Source organism: Equus asinus, chromosome X (genome assembly GCF_041296235.1).
Source record: "Equus asinus isolate D_3611 breed Donkey chromosome X, EquAss-T2T_v2, whole genome shotgun sequence".
Classification (NCBI taxonomy): domain Eukaryota; kingdom Metazoa; phylum Chordata; class Mammalia; order Perissodactyla; family Equidae; genus Equus; species Equus asinus.
The window spans coordinates 75,487,360-75,505,982 of NC_091820.1; the positions used below are offsets into that span (position 1 = coordinate 75,487,360).

General features: G+C 35.5%; 1 long non-coding RNA gene across 1 annotated transcript in view; it reads right to left on the reverse strand.

The window, feature by feature from the left end:
• Positions 1 to 2,142: 2,142 nt before the first annotated feature.
• LOC139042766 (uncharacterized) overlaps positions 2,143 to 18,623 on the reverse strand; it is a 32,164-nt gene continuing 15,683 nt past the window's right edge. The window contains exons 3-6 of the long non-coding RNA XR_011499877.1: positions 17,089 to 17,144; positions 15,316 to 15,373; positions 4,146 to 4,300; positions 2,143 to 2,246 (exon numbers count right to left, since the gene is read on the reverse strand). This is a non-coding gene — a long non-coding RNA (uncharacterized lncRNA). The remainder of the gene's footprint in view (positions 2,247 to 4,145; positions 4,301 to 15,315; positions 15,374 to 17,088; positions 17,145 to 18,623) is intronic.

The following is an 18,623-nucleotide window of genomic DNA, read 5'->3' on the forward strand; positions in this document are numbered from 1 at the left end:
GAACTAAAGTAAAGCCAGAGAACAAAATTTTTCCTGATCCCTTATATTTGTTCAGAAATACATTACAACATAAATATAATTCTAATTATAGGTAAAAATGGAGCCATATCTTGAAAAATGCCTGAGAGGGCTGGGACTCACTCCAATTTTATTCACTTTCCCCTTCACAAAATAGATATTCTATTGGCTATAGATAATATTTTTTTTCTCCATCAGTGATCAAGTAGCATAGACACAAACCTGATTTCACCAGAAAATCCAGGCAACTGGTGAAAAAAAGGTATTCTTTTCCCACACTAGAATAAATAACACTTACTAGAATTAAAAAGAATAAAAATGCTTATTGTACTTGGCATTGGAATTAGGATTAATATCTGCAGAGCTTTTTACAGTATATATATTATTCTATTTGGTTTCCCAGCAAACCTGTGAGGAAATAAGTATTATTCCCATTTTACAAATAAAGCTCAGAATTCCTGCCTTCTATGCCTGAACCTTTTTTTCCCAGAGCAATTTGATTTACTACATGATGGATACCAAAAGAGAGCAGTTGCAATGCTGGATATTAGACATTAAATGCATATTTCCACAGAATCTATTATATATCCAAATATTGCTGTTATTTTTGATAACATCTTTCATTTAAAATACTAAGTGGTAACTTCTAATAGGAACTGAATTACCCTTAAAAGCAAGAACTACAAATAAACAGCTCTTCATGTACACTATTTTCTCAAACCTTTCTTTAAAATCAAAGTACCTTGCAAAGAATTTTCCACTGAGGCCTAATATTTTAGCAATAACATGTCTTTTACTAGTCTAGCATAGAAAAACATTGAGTACACTTGCTTTGGAGGAGTAAGAGCTCCTTTCTCCAGGATGAAGGTGGTAACTGATGAAGGGACCTTTGAGAACCTCAAAGCTTGTTCACCTCTTATTTTATGTTCATCTCATAAAATAGCGACAGCTTTCCTAGTGCTACTGTCTAGTTTAGCAGTCAAGGACTACGTTTTACAATAAATCATTTTAAAGCTCTTTTTGATAGCCCTTTCTTTGCCTAGGCCACCAGAATCTTGAAAAGGCAAAAGTAGAATAAATCTCTGAGAAGGTTTTGCACTGTACAGCTTCAGTACCTCTGACATACAGGTTACAAGAATTCTCCTCAGTGTAACAGTTCTAAATGTACCCTAGTTTAGTGCACTCATTATTTCCTTTACAAAAAAGCAATTAGGAAAAGGTGGAATATGATATTTAAAGTCTATCCCATGCTTCTAATTTCAAGCCTTTGTATACAATCAAAAGCAATTTCCAATGAGAAAATGCTTCCTATTTCACCATCCTTTAATTTTCACTATCAAAAAATAAGCATGTCATTACCACCGTGAACACGGTCCCATCTTAGACGTGATGGGGCAAAAGCCTCTTTATAGACAGTAACAGCCTTCCCAGAACTTCCAATGATGTACAAATGCAGTCACATACTTTTACCAAGGGGAGAGAGAATAAAAGCGACTTCTTAATAATATTTCCTATGCAGGTTACAAACAAATGATCACTCATTGTTAGTCACTTACTTTATTCTTATTGTCTTAGTTAAGTTAATTTTCTTTTTTTTAAGAAAGGAGTCAAAATTTTAAAGATCTTTACAAGCTTCTATGAAAGTTACTTGAATTTAACTATTATTATATTATCGGCATCAGATTGGTGTAATAGTCTCATTTTACATTAAAAACTTTTTTTGTTGAAGAGTGGCTTCTCTAACCAGTGGAGTTATATGTATAATGACTGGATAAAAGAATAGATGACACAAAGCGTTTGCATTCATTTTAAGTGGTCATCTTTCACTGGAGTAATCCTCCACGCAACAGTGGGGAGGGGGATCTCTCTACTGAACAGCCTAATAAAAGGTGCAAAATTATCAATTTATAAGCACTCTGGCCTTAATGTGACAAAAAGATACTTTAGTAAAATGAAAGCAATTCTTACCTGGTATTTTGCAATGGACAGATCGTTGCCACGTTGAGTAACACAGCAAAACAATGGAATGGGTGTCAAAAAGATTTTGAAATGATTGATTATTAAACAAAGTCTGGACTACTCTAGTGTTACTCAAAGTCCCTGGGGACTCTGGTTTATATACTGACCTAGTATGCTCTCCTCGAACCTGAGATGGGATGGTTGCTGGAGCAAAGCCCCTTCTGCATCCTCATGCTGGCTAGATCTACTGCCTTCGTACCAGCACAACACTGCAAAACAAGCATTTCTGTCATCAACAATGTGTGCATTGCTAAGTGAACTTCAGAATCTGCAAAATCACTCACTGAAAAGAAAAGGTGCTGTGGGGGAAAATAAGCTCACGCAGACCACTCAAACCATATGCAAACTGTGGCTAGCAAACGAAATTGTTTTCTTAAATCTTAATAAAATAATAGCACTGACTACAAAAAGATATGTTAAACTCCTCATAAATGAACTACAATAGCAAATATTAGATTTTATCTTAGAAGAAAAATGTAATGATAGCTTGGTGGAAGAACTGCAAAGAAAGGTTGGTATTTTGAATTCTTGAAACAAGACTAAGACGTACAAAAATGTGGAAAATACATACAATAAGCAATTCCAAGACAGAGCATATGGCCATATTGAGCCTAGAGGGAGACAGTATCAAGAATGGACCTTGTGTGAAGTACAGTATTTTTCTGTGATTCGCCACGTTAGGCTGTGTCAGTGTACTTTAGTTAAGCTGTTGTTATGTGGTGGCACAGAAGGTTAACGATCAAGGGAAAATTGTGCATGAACCAACACAAATTTGGCTATATGACATGCTTTGGCAAATGAAATGTGCTGGTACTTTACTTCCTACTCTGCTCTTTCCCTGTTACAATAATGGTAGAAACATGTCTTGAGATCGAGTTGTCATAAGCAGTCTGGAATGCCAAGCCAACACAGGAAGGACAACTGCTTCGTGGAGTTGCCTGAACCCCCAGAAGAACAGGTCTGAACCAAAAATAAATTCTGTTTACCTTAAGCTACTGAGATAGAGGTTTGTTTTTTACCGTAGCATAACCCAGCATTTCCTAATTAATGCAAGGAACTTGCAGAAAAGCTTGACAATGTATCCTAAAAGATGCAGTGATTAACATTTTTAAGAAAAACCTTTTTCCTCACAATGAGAGTTCCATACCTTAGATTATTTTCCACCTATTTGCAACTTTACTGCATCTAGATATGTCGGCCAACCACAGAACTCAGAGTTCACAATGATGTACACTTTGTGACATCACACAAAAAGAGACAATTTCTTCTCCTCTGGAATATCACCTCTGCTAGGACTTCAAGGAAATGTCACATACACAAATATACTGACTGGAATGACACAAACTTACGTCTTCCATCGTTTCCCCTTCCACAGGGGTGGTTGTGTCTTTCACAAGTGACTGCTTTTTACTTGCTCTCAGGGACTGGAAAGACATCTCAACTAGCTCTTAGTCCTTTCATTGCTCTCCTCTAATCCAGGTAAAGCTCTCATGTCAACAGCTTTTTAAACTGCCCTATCTGAGGACCTGCCTGTAATTTGTGGAGTGCTGTCAGACCCGTTAACTGATAGAGGTTTCAAACTATTGGCAATTTCAAAGATATCTATTTTGAATCTTCCAGTAAATGCCTCAGTTTTTCCTTTTCTATATATTCAGAGTTGATAGACTAGTGCAGTTTTTTAATATTACTCAATGGATGAATGAGCTGACAGCAATCAATGCCATGTATACAATAAAGGAAGGAAATTGGATTAGATAAATTTAGAAACATATTGCTTCACTTTACAAAAAGACCTAATTTCCCAGTGCAATGGCTAACATCTGCTATGCCAACCGCCAACTAATTCAATATGAAAATGGTCTCCTGAACCTTTTTCCTCAAAGCAAAAGACCTCTCCAACCAATTCAAAAGTTTAATTTTTGCTCTTAATTCAACGTCACAAAAATTTATTAAAAGATTACTTTGTGCCAGGCACGGTGCTAGACCTTGTGAATACGAAGTTAAATAAGACATTCTTCCTGGCTCTCAAGAAGTACTGGTCTAATTGTCTTTTCTGAGTCCCTTAGAACCATTTTCCTTCAAAATAATCCCTTTAGTTTCTGTCTTACCTGAGTTGCTCTCCTCCTCTTCCATCAGTGTGTGTTTTTATTTTGAAGACAAATCTTTCATGGTCAACAGGAGCCTTGAACTGATGTACCCAAGATTGGAAGGCACTTCCATTTTGTTCACTGCAGATTTGATGGCTTGGAGCCCTTTATTCCTTCTGGGAAGATTCGGTGAGTGTTAAAAGGAGGAAGCATTCTGAGCTTTTATATCAAATCTTTCTGAGAAAGATTAGACTTATTATTATCCCAACTATAAAAAAAGAAAAAGACAGGAAATATGTGGCCATGGTCACAAAGGAAGCCAGTGGCAGAGATCAAGATTAATCTCCGTCATCCCTGCTCCCTAATTAACTAAGATCAAAATGATCTTATTATTCTGTCATGTGCATGCACAATTTTGAGTATTATTTGGAATTCATAACAGCAAGAAATATTGATTTTTGCTTAATGCCAACAGAAAATTTGCCCTTTTTAAAATCTTCCAGTCCTATAATAAGTTTAGCCTGACAAATGGTTATCTATTAAAATCTTATACAAAGTTTATCAGTGAGGTAAATATGATGAATTAGTGTCTAAGAATATGGGCAAATTAATAATTTACAAATATATGCATTTTAGCATAAGTAAATAGCATGAGGAATTGTTAAGACTTTACTCAATCATGTATATTTAGAAAGAAATAAGTATTTGCATGTCAGAGTTTATGCAGCAACGTCTATTTCAGAATCACTCTCTTTTTTCCTGCTACCAGATGGATCCTACTGTTCATGTTTGAATCTGGGACATTTTAAAAGCCTATCTCCTCTTTCCATCTGACTGAGATCTTTCCAGGAGGGAAGACAAATCTATATCAAGAACGGTAAGGAATCTTACTTTTCGTCTTTCAAAACACTCTGGGGTAGGTGAACAAAGCAGCAGTTAGGTAGAAACAAATTAGTTCAGGAGACTGAATATTTTTATTATGAATTCTTAAGTACAAAAAGGAGAGTTCACTCTTCTCTTTATAATATATGGAATATGTTGAAGTCTTTTTCCCATATTTTTTTCATATGCCTTGTGTATGCCACTACACTACTGGTAAATATTTACAAATAAAGCATTTCACCATATAAGTCTTTGCCCTCCTGATGATGAAAATAGCAAAGCTAGATATTAATGGGGAAAATAGAGTCTATTTTTAAACTGAAGGAGGGAATGAAAATATCAGGTTAAATATATGATCTATTCATTGACACCAAAGTAACTTTTAAGCTTACTAGAGTTTTAGAACTGCTGTTTCCCCAGTGACAGTGAGTTGAAGAAGAAAATACCCTTGTACAAAGACTCAAGGACATAACCCTTCATCATGGCTGAGCGATAGCCTAGTCATCTAGGTTTTGAAGGAACATCTTTTTCTAAATGTAAAAAATAACGTCCACCATTTCTCAAGTGGATGTATTATTGTTGCTCAGAAATACTTGACTTCTTTCTGCAGGGTACTGTAAGTCCCTGCTTAAGTTTAACTTCCAAGATCCTTTTCCATTACATATTAATAATTGAAATTACAAGGGAAAACAAAGAAATGGTCATTTATCTTTAGTCTTTTTCTTGCTTCTGCCGGCATTACGGTCTCAGTGACAGGAAAAACTGATTCCTTGGTTTAACTTTACTTCTATGATCTTAGTGAGACAGAGAGAGAAGCAGAGATAGAGAGACAGAGAGAGACAGAGAGAGAGAGACAAGATAAAGACAAAATGAATGCATAATAGAATACACAATAAAAAGAAGACAATTGTCCCTGTGTGTCTGCTGTCTTAATACTAATTGGTAATGTTTCATTTGAAATCCTAATTATATGAAGGAGATGTGTTCGAAATTGTATGCATTTGTTGCCAAATGACTGGAAAATTTGCTCTTTAAGTGTCAGGTAGAAGGAAACACTTTCTCAGGTGCAGGAAGAAGCAATGCTGTGCAGTCAGTGGAAAGCAACATTCCAACAATTACACACTCTACTGCTCCAAGTCATATTAAAACAATATGTAAACTAATGCAGTACTAACACAATGCTTCATAAACGGCAAATGGGCTCAATGAACAGGTAACCTTCCAAGTTAAAAAATATAGTATCATTGCTTTGTTCCGTGAGAGTTTAAATGCCATATCTGTTTTTATTCACAGTACATATAATCAGAGTTTTATACATAAATAATATCCTCTGTATAAACAACCACATGATAAATGTCTCATTTTTATGGAGCATCTTTCATGATCAGCTGAAAAAAATTACAAAGGGAAAGTTTGGAGCACTTATAAAAACCTTTATACTTAAATATTTGACACCCAAATATCTGTAATTTTCTTTTGTTTTGCAAACTTGTGACCATGAACTAGACATATAAAGTTTAAAGCTATTGTTATTTATAATTTTTCGGTTTTGGCTTCTAGTTTCTGTTATAAATCCATCATCTAAAGCATGCTTGCTACTCAAAGTGAGCTCCACAGACCAGTAACATCGGCAACACCTGGGAAGTGAATAGAAATGCAGAGTCTCGGGTCCCATCCCAGACGTACAGAATCATATTCTGCATTTTAACAAGGTCCCCTGGTGATTTACGTGCCCACAAAAGTTGGAAGAGCACAGGGCTAGAGGAGTACCTTTGGTGTAATAGTAAGAACAATGAGCTTGGTTCAAAGCCTGGCTCAGGTTCTTTTGCTTTGCTAAGCCTCAGTTTCCTCATCTATAAATGGTGATGATAATTCTGACACGACTAGCTCAGAGTTAATATATGGATCAAATTAGTATCTGTGTGAAAATATTATGAAATGTGAGACATTAAAATAGATTCAAACAATATGGTGGCTGATCTCCTTAGGGAAGGAGTCAAGGGTGGAGCAGTAAAGCAGAAAGAAAAAAGATGGGATGGTGAGTAATTAAATCAACATATATAAAAAGCTAAGAGAGGGAGGAAAAAAAGAAAAGCAACTATGTCAAACAGTAAAGTGTGAACTAGCATGATGCGCACTTTCCAAACAAATGGTAGCTCTTTGTGCACTAAAAATAATAATGGTGATGATAATGATAATCATAACAATAATAATGAGCGAGATATAAATTTTTTTCTTTGTGTGTTGATAAATTAACACTAAAGCTGGTTCCCTTTACCCAAACCAAAAACACTGTAGACAGTCAGTTGAGGGAATGAAAAAAAATCAAACAGAATGCTTAGTAGCAGGTTAAAAGAAAAAAACCTAGCCAAACAAGCACAAGTAAACTAAACAACATGTTCCAGCATGTTAGTTTCCTAGGACTGCCATACCAAATTATCACAAATTTGGTAGCTTAAAACAACAGATATTTCTTTTTTCTCAGTTTTGGAGGCCAGAAGTCTGAAATCAAGGTGTCAGCAGGGCTGTGCCTCCTCAGAGCCTCTAAGGGAGCATCCATTCCTTGCCATTTTTAGCTCCAGGAGCTCCAGGCTTTTCTTTACTTGTGGCCACATTACTGCTATCTGCGCCTCCATTGTCACACTGCCTTTTCCTCTTCTGTCTGTTTAATGTCCCTTTGCCTCACTCTAATACGGACACTTGTCATTGGATTTAGGGCCCACTGGAACAATCCAGGATAATCTCCTCCTCTGAAAACCCTTAATTTAGTCACATCGTTTGCCATATAAGGAAATATTCACTCTTACCGTATAAGATAATATTGACAGGTTCCAGGGACCAAGAGGCGGATCTATCTTTTGAGGGGCTAGCATTCAGCCCACACTACCAGGTTAGCACAGTGGTTTACATGCAGCAGACTCATACTGAATAAAATGATGAAGTATTTTTTGGATTATTGTAATAGCAAACATTTATTAAGTGTTTACTACGTGCCAGGCACCATTTTAAACTTATATCTACTGACTCATTTTATCTTCCCAGCAACTTTATGAAATAGGTACCATTATTATCCCCATTTACAGATAAGGAAACTGAGTCACGAAGGGGTTAAATAATTTGTTCAAGGTCACACAGCTAGTTAGTGTTGGAGGCAGGATTCAAAGAGAGGCAGTCTGGCTCCAGAGCCTACACTCTGAACAAGGGAGAATGTGACTTACATCCGTATAACTTAGATTTGCATCCATGGGAGTTACATTTGCTCCCAAATGTCTTGTTAAATGTATGTCGAGGGCAAAAATACAGAAGATGACTTATAAGGTAAGAGAAGAAAGGGTACAGTATCTGTAAACAGTACCTGAAAATTGTGATGTGTCTTTAACATACTTTTAAATGTACTTCATAGATTATGTGTGTTCGACCAGATATGGAAAAATATAAGATTTGTCTAAAAAAAGGCTAAATATCAATATATTCCTAGTAACAGTCACAGTTACAGAACAATTAAGGAAGCAAAGTCCTATACACTTCTCGCTTGTTTTAACATGGACTTTCACCTAACACTGATAAAACTTTAAAAATATGGAGAAAAAAATTGTAAGTTAAAGAAAACTGCAGATTAGGAGGTTATAAAAAGGTGAAGTCCAGAGTAGTCATTGCACTTTCAGACTGTGGTGGTGAAATCAAAGACTAAAACGTATAGAAATGAAATCAAGATATACAAGAAAAGATATGCCTGGAAGTTTAAGTTCACTCTCCAGGAACGTCTCTTGAGTAAGAGGGAATAAGGCAGAGGAGAAGGTGGAAGAGAAAAGCACAGGAGAAAGGCTAGATGGGGTATACCACTGACCTAAGAAGGGCTGTACGATTATAGACTTCTCAATCTTTAAATAGATATTATTATTTTTGTTCAGGATAGCATTTTACTTCTGGAAAGTTCAAAGCATTTTCACTAATTCTCCTAGTTCATCTTCTCTGCCCCTTCTCAAGGACACCACTCAATGTACTCATACTCCTTTTAACACTACACACACTTTCCTATAAGCATTTGTGTATGATCAACTGTCTCCTATCTTAAAAATAAAAAAGCAAAAAATCTTTCTTTTGAGTCCATGATTCTATCTAGGTATTGCCCCTTATATGGTCACCTTTCCAGAAAAATATTTTTGTTTGCCATCTGCCTTTCATCACCTACCAATCACTCGTTCACCTACAGAAATTGAGCTCACTACCACCACTACCACCAATAGCACACCTACGACCATCACTGGAATTGCTCTTGTCAAGTCCAACACTAAGCTCCTGCCTGCTAAACCTGAAGAACACTTCTCAGTCCTCACCTCACTTGATTTCTCTGTCACATTCAGCACTGGTAATCACTACCTATTCTGGAAACGGCCTCTTTCCTGCTTTCCATTACATCATGACATTCTCCTCGTTTTTCTATGACTTCTCGCTTACCTCTTGTTTGCCTCCTCTTTGAGCTCCTTACTCTGCACATCCTGTAACTGTCAGTTTATCAGGGCTCTAATCCACTGGTAATCTAGAGTTCACAGACCCCCAAGAACCCATGGGGAGTATGTAAGGGGCTGTGATTTGGATGGGGGAGAATTACATCTTTATTTTCACTAACCTCTTAGAGTTTAAATGAAAGTTAGTATTATCTTCAAAAAATCAAAAAAGTACGAATAATATCTATAACGTTGTCACCAACAGAAATCAGATAGTTTTATATCACATTACAATTGTTAAAGATATCTCAAAATGTCAATGAGTCCTCATTACTGTGAAATTAAGGAAGTTATTAGGCCCTCCAGATTTTGTTATTTAATGCATTAATAAAAAAGCACATATATTTGTTCATAACAAATGTGTCTTTAAATGTTTTGATAACTTTATTTCAATATTATTATTTTCTGTAATTATATTAGTATTGTATACTAAATTATATTATATATACCAAATATATATAATTGTTTATTATAATATGTATATGTATATATATATCATATACACTTACAAGTATATAATTAGGAAAAATAATTTTGAAGAGGGGTCCTTAGGCTTCACCAGACTGCTGAACGGAATAATGGGACAAAATAGGTTAAGAATCTTTTGCTCTATCATAAGAAATTTCCTCTTATAGGTTTACACATTCTCTTTGGGTCATCTCATTTTTCCCACGGCTTCATTTGCCATCTTTGCACAGATGACTCCCAAATCTCCAGCCCTAATCTCTCCTCTAAACTCCAGACACACATATCCAACTGCTTATCTTTCACCTCCACCTAGATGTCTCAAAATATGTCTAAACTTAAAATGATGACCTTCATTCCCCCTAAAACTTGTTTCTTTTTGTGCCTTCCTTATGTCAGGGGATGGTACCACCACCTGTCTAGTTGCCCAAGCCAATAACTTGAAAGTCATCTCTAACTTTTCTCAATCCCTATATCCAATCTATTATCTAGTTCCTTTGATTCAATCTCTTAAATATGTTTGGAAACTCCTTCTGTCCAATCCTATTTCTTCTTCCCTTTTATATGCTATCATCATCTCTCACCTTCACTACACTACTGCATGCTAAGTGCTCTCCCCATCTCCAGCCTTACCCAAGTTAATTCTATTTTCCACGTTGCAGTCAAAGAGATATTTTCAAAATACAAATCCTATCATTTCATTCACCTTCTTAAACAGTTAACTGACTCTCCAATCTCTCCCCTCAACATGTTATCATGACATTCAGGGCCTTGGTGTCATCTGTTCCCATCCCTATGTAGCTCTTCAGCCTCATTCATCTTCAACTTCCACCTTATCCTTTGTCCCAGCCGTTCTGAAATTCCTTTGTATTTTACTTTGTCTTCTCTAGACTCTCTTTGTGTGTGAATTCTCTCTTCCTTCCATCCCTCTCACCCCATCCTAACTGCTATTCATGATTTTTATTTCAGCCTAAATGACATTTCATCAAGAAAGTCATCTTTGAGTTATTATCTCTCATCCACTACCATTACCAACCCCACTTTTCAGTCCCCCTCCAACCCAAATAAATACACACACAAGGGTAAGTGGCTTTTAAATCTTCATGGGAACACAATGCATTCCCCCATCATCATTGATAACATCATTGATGACATCTCTGATAACACTATATAATGCTTGTTTACTTGCCTACTTCCCACAGTAGACTGTATCCTCATGACGCATAGAACGTAGTAGGAATGCAAATTGATATTTTAAGATGAACCAATACATTAATATATGAATAACACTGAAAAATACTAAGCATAAAATAGTAGTAACTTCTAACACTTATAAAATGGTTTCTATGTGCCAGGCACTGTTCTAAGTGCTTTACATATAATTCTTATCATTACAAATAACCTATGGTACATCCTATTGATGTTCCCATCTTATAGATCAGAAAACTGAGACAAACAGAGTAAATTGAGGGCAAAGTAACACAGGAAGTGAATGGTGGAGCCAGAAATTTTATCCATGCAATCTCACTCTAGAGTTCAAGTTCTCAGCCATTATTTGAAAAGCCTAATAGCTAACACTGACACAGAATTTATCCTACACCAAAACTGTTCGAACTCATATACACAAACTGATCCATTTAATCTCAAAACAATCATTACACAACTGAATGATATAGGCATAACTAGCACTAGTAGTCCCAGCATTGCTAAGATTTTAAGAGAGGGCATGAAAGGAGAAGATCTCTTTCCCTCAGGGAACTATCTATTGTTTAACTAATAAAAGGCGATGCTATCAATTCCCATTTGCAAAGCAATCGTATTCAAAGTACTTGCACACACATAAGGTGACCTCTTTTTGTTCTAAGGCCTGATAATTTAAAATAACATTAGCAATATCACTTACTAGTTTTATTTTACATTGTAAATCTGATGGTGTATGAAATTGTGCCTAATTGAGGTCCATCACGGGATACAAGGTAACAACTTTCAAAGCAGCCCTTTAATCACCAGAATGAGTGTTTCAGTGTGTTTTTATATTGCAGGTGCACCATGAGTGATGACCCAGTATAGCACTGTAAGATGTAATGATGAAAACTCAGCTTCATGTTGAAAGAGTCTTGATTTAGAGTCAAAAGTGCTGGCTAACTAACGGGAGGCTGTAACTTCCCTGGACCTCAGTTTGTGCATCTGTGAAATTAGCATGGGGGACAAGGGTATATGTGAGCTCTTTATAATTCTGGGCACGTGATTCTGTGAAGCCACTAACCACTCACAAATTGCAGTGTAATTATTTTATAATACTTCTTCCAGCCAGCTTGACAAAATTAATAACTGGTGGCTCTCTTTTCCCTGTTGGTTAGACAAATAAGATTAAAACACGAGCATTATTTATCCTTTATCACAGATTTGAGTAGCAAGGGGACACCTGTTTCTAAAAATCATAGCATTGGATAGAAACTCCTTTGAAAATATCTATATCATGTGATGTGTAACAGGAAATTACCATCATGATACCAGTAGATAGAGTGTTCACAGAGTGTTAATTATGAAGCAGTGCTAATTGAATAATATATGGCAGTTATTAAGAGGAGATTTTCAAAAGCTAGTATGCTATGACTCAACTGCCAGTCAGTAATGAGATATTTCACTACAGAGCCTAGGTACAAAGAATTGCTGGCACGAGAGAGAGGGATGCACAATGGCTATCTGGCCCCAGAAATCGTGGTCTCTACAGGGTGTGAGCTAAGACTCATAAAGCGTCTGCTGGCAGAAAGACCTATTCAAGCAATTATAAGCCAATACATGTAGTAAACTGTTTTCATAGACCTTGGGTGCAGAGCTGATGCAGTCAGGATAAAACTCCCAGGAAGTCATCCTATAAGATTTGCTCTTTCTTCTTGGAGCGTTGTGTAAAATAATAGTAAATATCACATTTCAACAGAATTACTAAACAAGTAAAGAGGAGCTTACCTACTTCCTGAGTGAAGGAGACAATACAAAAAAAGAGAAAAGGGACAAAAGAATCTGGTTTTTGAGCTTCTTACAGGGAAATACGGTTTTAATGAATGTTTGTAAGTACAAAGAAGCCAGTCATGCCATAAACTCAGGAAGCATCAGATTTACTAAGCATTTATTTTTAGCTCTAGCAAGACTGAAGTAAATGCACTAAAATATTACCATGGTAAAATATGAAACTAAAAAAGATATCACAGTTACAGGCTTTATTTTTAACAAGAAAAAATTCCATTAACATTGACTTATAGTATTTCCCTGAAATATAAAACATCTTTCTCTTCTTAGTTAAAGGTCTTTTAACCAGCAAAGCCATGGCCTTATAAAAAAGTTTCCTGGTAATGCTATTAAGGAATTTATCTTCTAGCATGGGTCAGGGTGGGAAACACAAATAAGAGTTCTGAGTTAACAAATCTATGCACTTCCAAAAGAAATTCTGAAAAATATTTTAATTACTGTAATTTCTTTATTGCATTATTTTTATTTTCCATGGTCTCAGTAGTCACCAAAAGTATTCATAGGAACAACATCAATGTATTAAGCTACTTCCAGAAAGCATACTTCTGGATGAAGATAAATAAATTCAAATAAAAGACTGACCATACCAGATGTGGAATCCTAGTCTTTTTGAACTGAAAGGGGACTTAGAGATCTTTCAGTCACTCCTGGAGATTTTTCAAAAGGAACTGTTTTGTTTCTCTGAGCAGTCTGCTCTCTAACATATTCCAGCTGTCCAGTTAGGTAAGCCAGTGCAATCAGGGAGAACATAGATGAACAAGAGCAACAATAACAAAAAAAATCACTGGAAAAAATGGGTTCCTGTCAGGTAATTCAGCCTTCGTAATACGAAAATGTGAATGTGATAAAGCTGCTGATGAAATAGCCTGCAGCCATTTGGCCAAAGCAGGAAGATGGCATTGATGTTTTTACATAAGCAGACAAGCCATGCTTGTTACTCCAAGATTTCTGTAGCCATTATTTGGAAGGGCATGGTAGCAGTAGTTCTCAACTACTGCATAATAATACAATGCACAAGTTTTCCAATGGAGAAGCCAGCTAACAGAAGTGAGTAGATTTATTTCATGAAATCTCTCTCCTGTCAATGCGTGATATCCATGGGGAGAAATGCAGAGCAAGAAATCCCACAAACTAGGCATGACTGACAATGTACTCTTGGCCCTTTGGGAAAGGCCTTTAATTCCTGCCCTTGCCCTTCACTCTTCTCTGTGATGCTCTCTTCCCTATGCTATTGCTATCTTCTTTCTTTTAGCATTTCTTCTTGCCCCAATCGTTAGGAAAAAATGATTACAGGAAAATTAAAACAATGTAAAATATATAATTTCTATAATTATTTACAATCATAATATACCCAAATACTTGTGATTGCATTTCCCTCTTCCTCATTCCTCACACACATGCACACATACACATAGAATTATTTCTAGGACTGAATGTCCTAGAAAACAAACCTATCTCTATGTGTGTGTGTGTTTTTAGCTATATGTGATACTACAGAGTTACAACTGCTATATATTTTTAAAGATCAAATGATAAACTAATAAGCAAAAGTGTTCTAAAACAAAATGAAATTTAGCCTTTGTGGGGAGATAACAGAAAGGATTACTGATTGTAAGAATTATAAACATGTACTGGAAATTTCTCATACAGAGTATACTTTTATAGTCCAGAGCCACTCACTAGAGTTCAGATATGAAGAATAGAAAGAAAATACAGAAAATTTACAAATAAGAAAATTCCCTTAATGCACGTATGACACCTGCTGATGTTGACAGGAGCTGTGAATACACATCTAAAAAAATTCTTTTGGTTTAGACTAACTAAAGCTACAATGAATGAAAAGAGCTTTTGTTTAGGATTACTAAATTGCACAGATTACACCTGTACACGGATTACTTGCTTCCCCACTAAAACTTGTAATGAGTAGCAAAATAAATTTGAGTGTGTCTAGCATCTTAACCAAGTTAAGGCAATAACTGCACCTTTCAGCATTCTTCAGAATCAAAATGAAAACTTTTCTTTAGGAACTGAAAATCAGTTCCAATTGAGGGATGACAACATGCTCCAAAAGAGCAAATGAAAAGTGACAGATAAAAGGCTTTGCACAAAACAAACTGAGTGCACATTGAGTGTGCACAATTTCCTGTTATCCATATCAGTGAGTGGGGGTGATCACAGAGAAAATTCACAATGGTGGGTACTGAAAAACACATCAATATTTGCTTTGACATGTTTGGAGCTAGATTTGAATAGGAGGGTATAATCTGACAAAGACTTGTGAATCTACTATGAAGAATCTGACTTACCTCTTCTGGTAGTCAAGTTTGAAAAGCCACCAGCTTCCAAATTCTACTTTCATCCTGTCTAAACAATATGGGAAATTATTACTCAGGTTGATACCAAACAGCTTTGGAAAGCCAACTATCCAAACTTGCTTTTTTTGTCAACTTTCTTAAAACAAAGAGCTAAATACTTTATCCAAAAAGAACTTTCTTCTAGGTTTCTCTCTGTCAAGATAGAGAGGGAAAAAAATTCTTTAAGTACTTAATTAAACAGGGAACAAAATAAAAAATCCACTAGATTTTACAAAGGATTCTTTCTTACCTTATACTAAGTACAAACAAAAATAACATAAGAGGTCAGGCAGAATAACAAAAAGTTATGGTTAAAAGAGATCACAGATTTATATAACCGATACTCTTCATTTTGTGGATAAAGAAATTGAAGACCAATGAACTTAAGTCCTTATTATTCCAAGTATGGTCTATGGACCAACAGCATAAGCATCACATGGAACATTTTTACAAAGGCAGAATTTCAGGCTTCATCCCAGCCCCTCAAAATCACAATCTGCATTTTTAACAAGATCGCTGCCCTGGATAATTTGTATGTACATTGAAGTTTGAGAAGCACTTGTTAAAAATACTTCTCCAAGATATCATTAGTCACTTGCCGTATTACCCGATGGAATTAGTCTTAAACAAACTTGTCAGGAAGTCCTTTTCTTTCTCTTTTTGGAGGAAGTGATTCAAGCATACTTCCTTCTTTCACAGTGAATAAACTATTCCCATAGACTAAATTAATTATCTTCGAACTCTGCATCATTCCTTCAGGCCTTTTGTATTCAAGTTAGCAAATTACAATTTTAGTGCAAGCAGGCATTACCAGGGAAAAATTTTGGCATTGGAAGAATCTGGTTTATTCCATGATAAATTCCAGAAGCCCTTATTTCTATCCGCACTTGAGAAGCCATTTCTAGCTTCCTAGCTTCTTCTATTTATTCATCCACTCTAAATCCAGGCATAAATAAGCACAGTATATATATATATATTTATAAATTTATTATATATATATTTCAATATATTCAATACTCAATATTCGATATATATATTCAATCAATTATTGGAAGGCAAGCAAAGAATCTAGTTCTTCTGAATGCAAACAATGCCTTCAGTTTTTAATGTAGATTTTTTACCATAAAAGAAACATCTTGGGGTCAGGATTTGGCTCCTTAGACAATGGATGTGAAAGGACTCTGAAGGATAAAAATTGCTAAGCAAATTCAAGTATCATTATTGATGTTTTTGAAAATATATGAAACTTGGAATCTTAAAATTCTATACTACTTAAGCATTTAAAAATACCTTAACTATCCCATTTCTGTCTTTCTTTTCCACCGACTTGTGCTAGTAAAAATAGCATTAATATTTCAATATGTTGACTAAGAAATCTATACTTTGTATGTGTATCTATCTGCTTAACTTTTTGCACATCTCTCTGGCTTAGTAACAAACTGATACATAATAGAATGACTCAGCTCATCATTATTATTACTATTAACACTTCATTCATTAAAACTAAATAGTTGATCGATCTAAAAGAGGCAAAAATTCAAAAATTCAAACTCGAGAAAATATTTAAAATTGAACACCTTGTATTACTTTTCTTGGCCTTGCTAAGGCATTTCACATTACTTTTCAACTTTTTCTTGATGGCCTCTCAGCTTACAGGATGCTATACTATTTTAGTTCATCTCCTGTCATTTGGACCAGGCTTCATTGACTGCTCGTCAGACTCACCTTCTTCCTTCAATGCTTAGGGTTATATAGACAGATGTCTTAGTCCATTTGGGATGCTGCAACAAAAATACCATAGACTGAGTGACTTATAAACAACATAAAATTATTTCTCACAGTTCTGAATGCTGGAAAGTCCAAGATCAAGGCACTGGAAGATTCAGTGTCTGGTGAGTGCATGCTTCCTGGTTCATAGATGGATGTCTTCACAACGCATCCTCATGTGGCAGAAGAGGAAAGGGAGCTCTCTGGGGTCTCTTTTAAGAGGGTACTAATCCTATTCATGAGGACTCTGCCCTCAGGACCTCATCTCCTCTCAGAAGCTCCACCTCTTAATACCATCATGTTGGAGGATAGGATTTCTACATATGAATTTGTGGGGGCACAAACATCCCGTCTATAGCAATAGGTATTCTCCAGTTCCTCTGCTCTTTCTTCTTTTCATGTTTCCCCTCACAGATCTCATCTTGCTATGTGAACTTGGACAAACAACATAGCACCTCTGTGACTCAGTTTCCTCATATTCAAATTAAAGACAATAACTTATCTATTCTATAGGGTTATTAAAAGGTTTTAATTATTTAATACATATAAAGCACTTTGAACAGTGCCTGGAACATAGAAAGCATATGAATGATTTCCAAATTTACTTCTCCATCTCTTCTGGAGATTTCTCCAAGCTCCAAACTAACACATACAATTTTTTACTGGCCACGATCCCATAAAATGTCCTGCTTTCTCTCAGACTCAACTAATTGAATACAGATGTCAGCCTTTCCCCAAAATCCAGCTCTCTATCCCCAAGTTTTCCATTTCTATTAATGGCATCATCATTAACTAGATATCTGAACTAAAAGTCCCAGTCAACTTCTATATTTTTCCCCCATGACCAAACTCCTGTCAATTCTTCCTATTTGTTTCTTTCATCAGTTACCTCCTTTTAATGCTCATTGTTACTATACTATCTCAGATTCTTTTCTTCTTACTATTAGATTATTACAATAACCCTCTAACAAGGCTTTCTTTCTGTACTCTCTCCCACCTGACTCTTAATTCATTACATTAATCATTATTAAATTAATCTCCTGAAGATTAGTTTCATAAAATCATCCTCATAATGTTCCATATAACATTCTTCAATAAATCTCTGCCATCTGGCTCCAAAACCCTCCAAAATCTTCCCTCTACTTTTATAATCCTAACTCCTCTAAATTTATAACTTGTATTGCCATTAATATTGTAATTAATCAGTTGTTTTACTTAGTGAATCTCATATTAGTATTTAAAACTTATAGAATCACATCTTAACTGTCCCTATAAAATTGTAAATTTCTTGTGGACAATTATAAAATATTATACATTTTTTCTCCTGTAGTAACTTGTCTTACGTTATGCACAATAAACATTAGCCTACTTTATTTTACATTATCACTTGTGTGTTTCTAGACTGAAGTTAATTTATCATCCCAAATAATCAAATGAATTGATAACTGTGCTACTACTCTTGACCTTCTAAAGAATAGTATCTTACATAACTG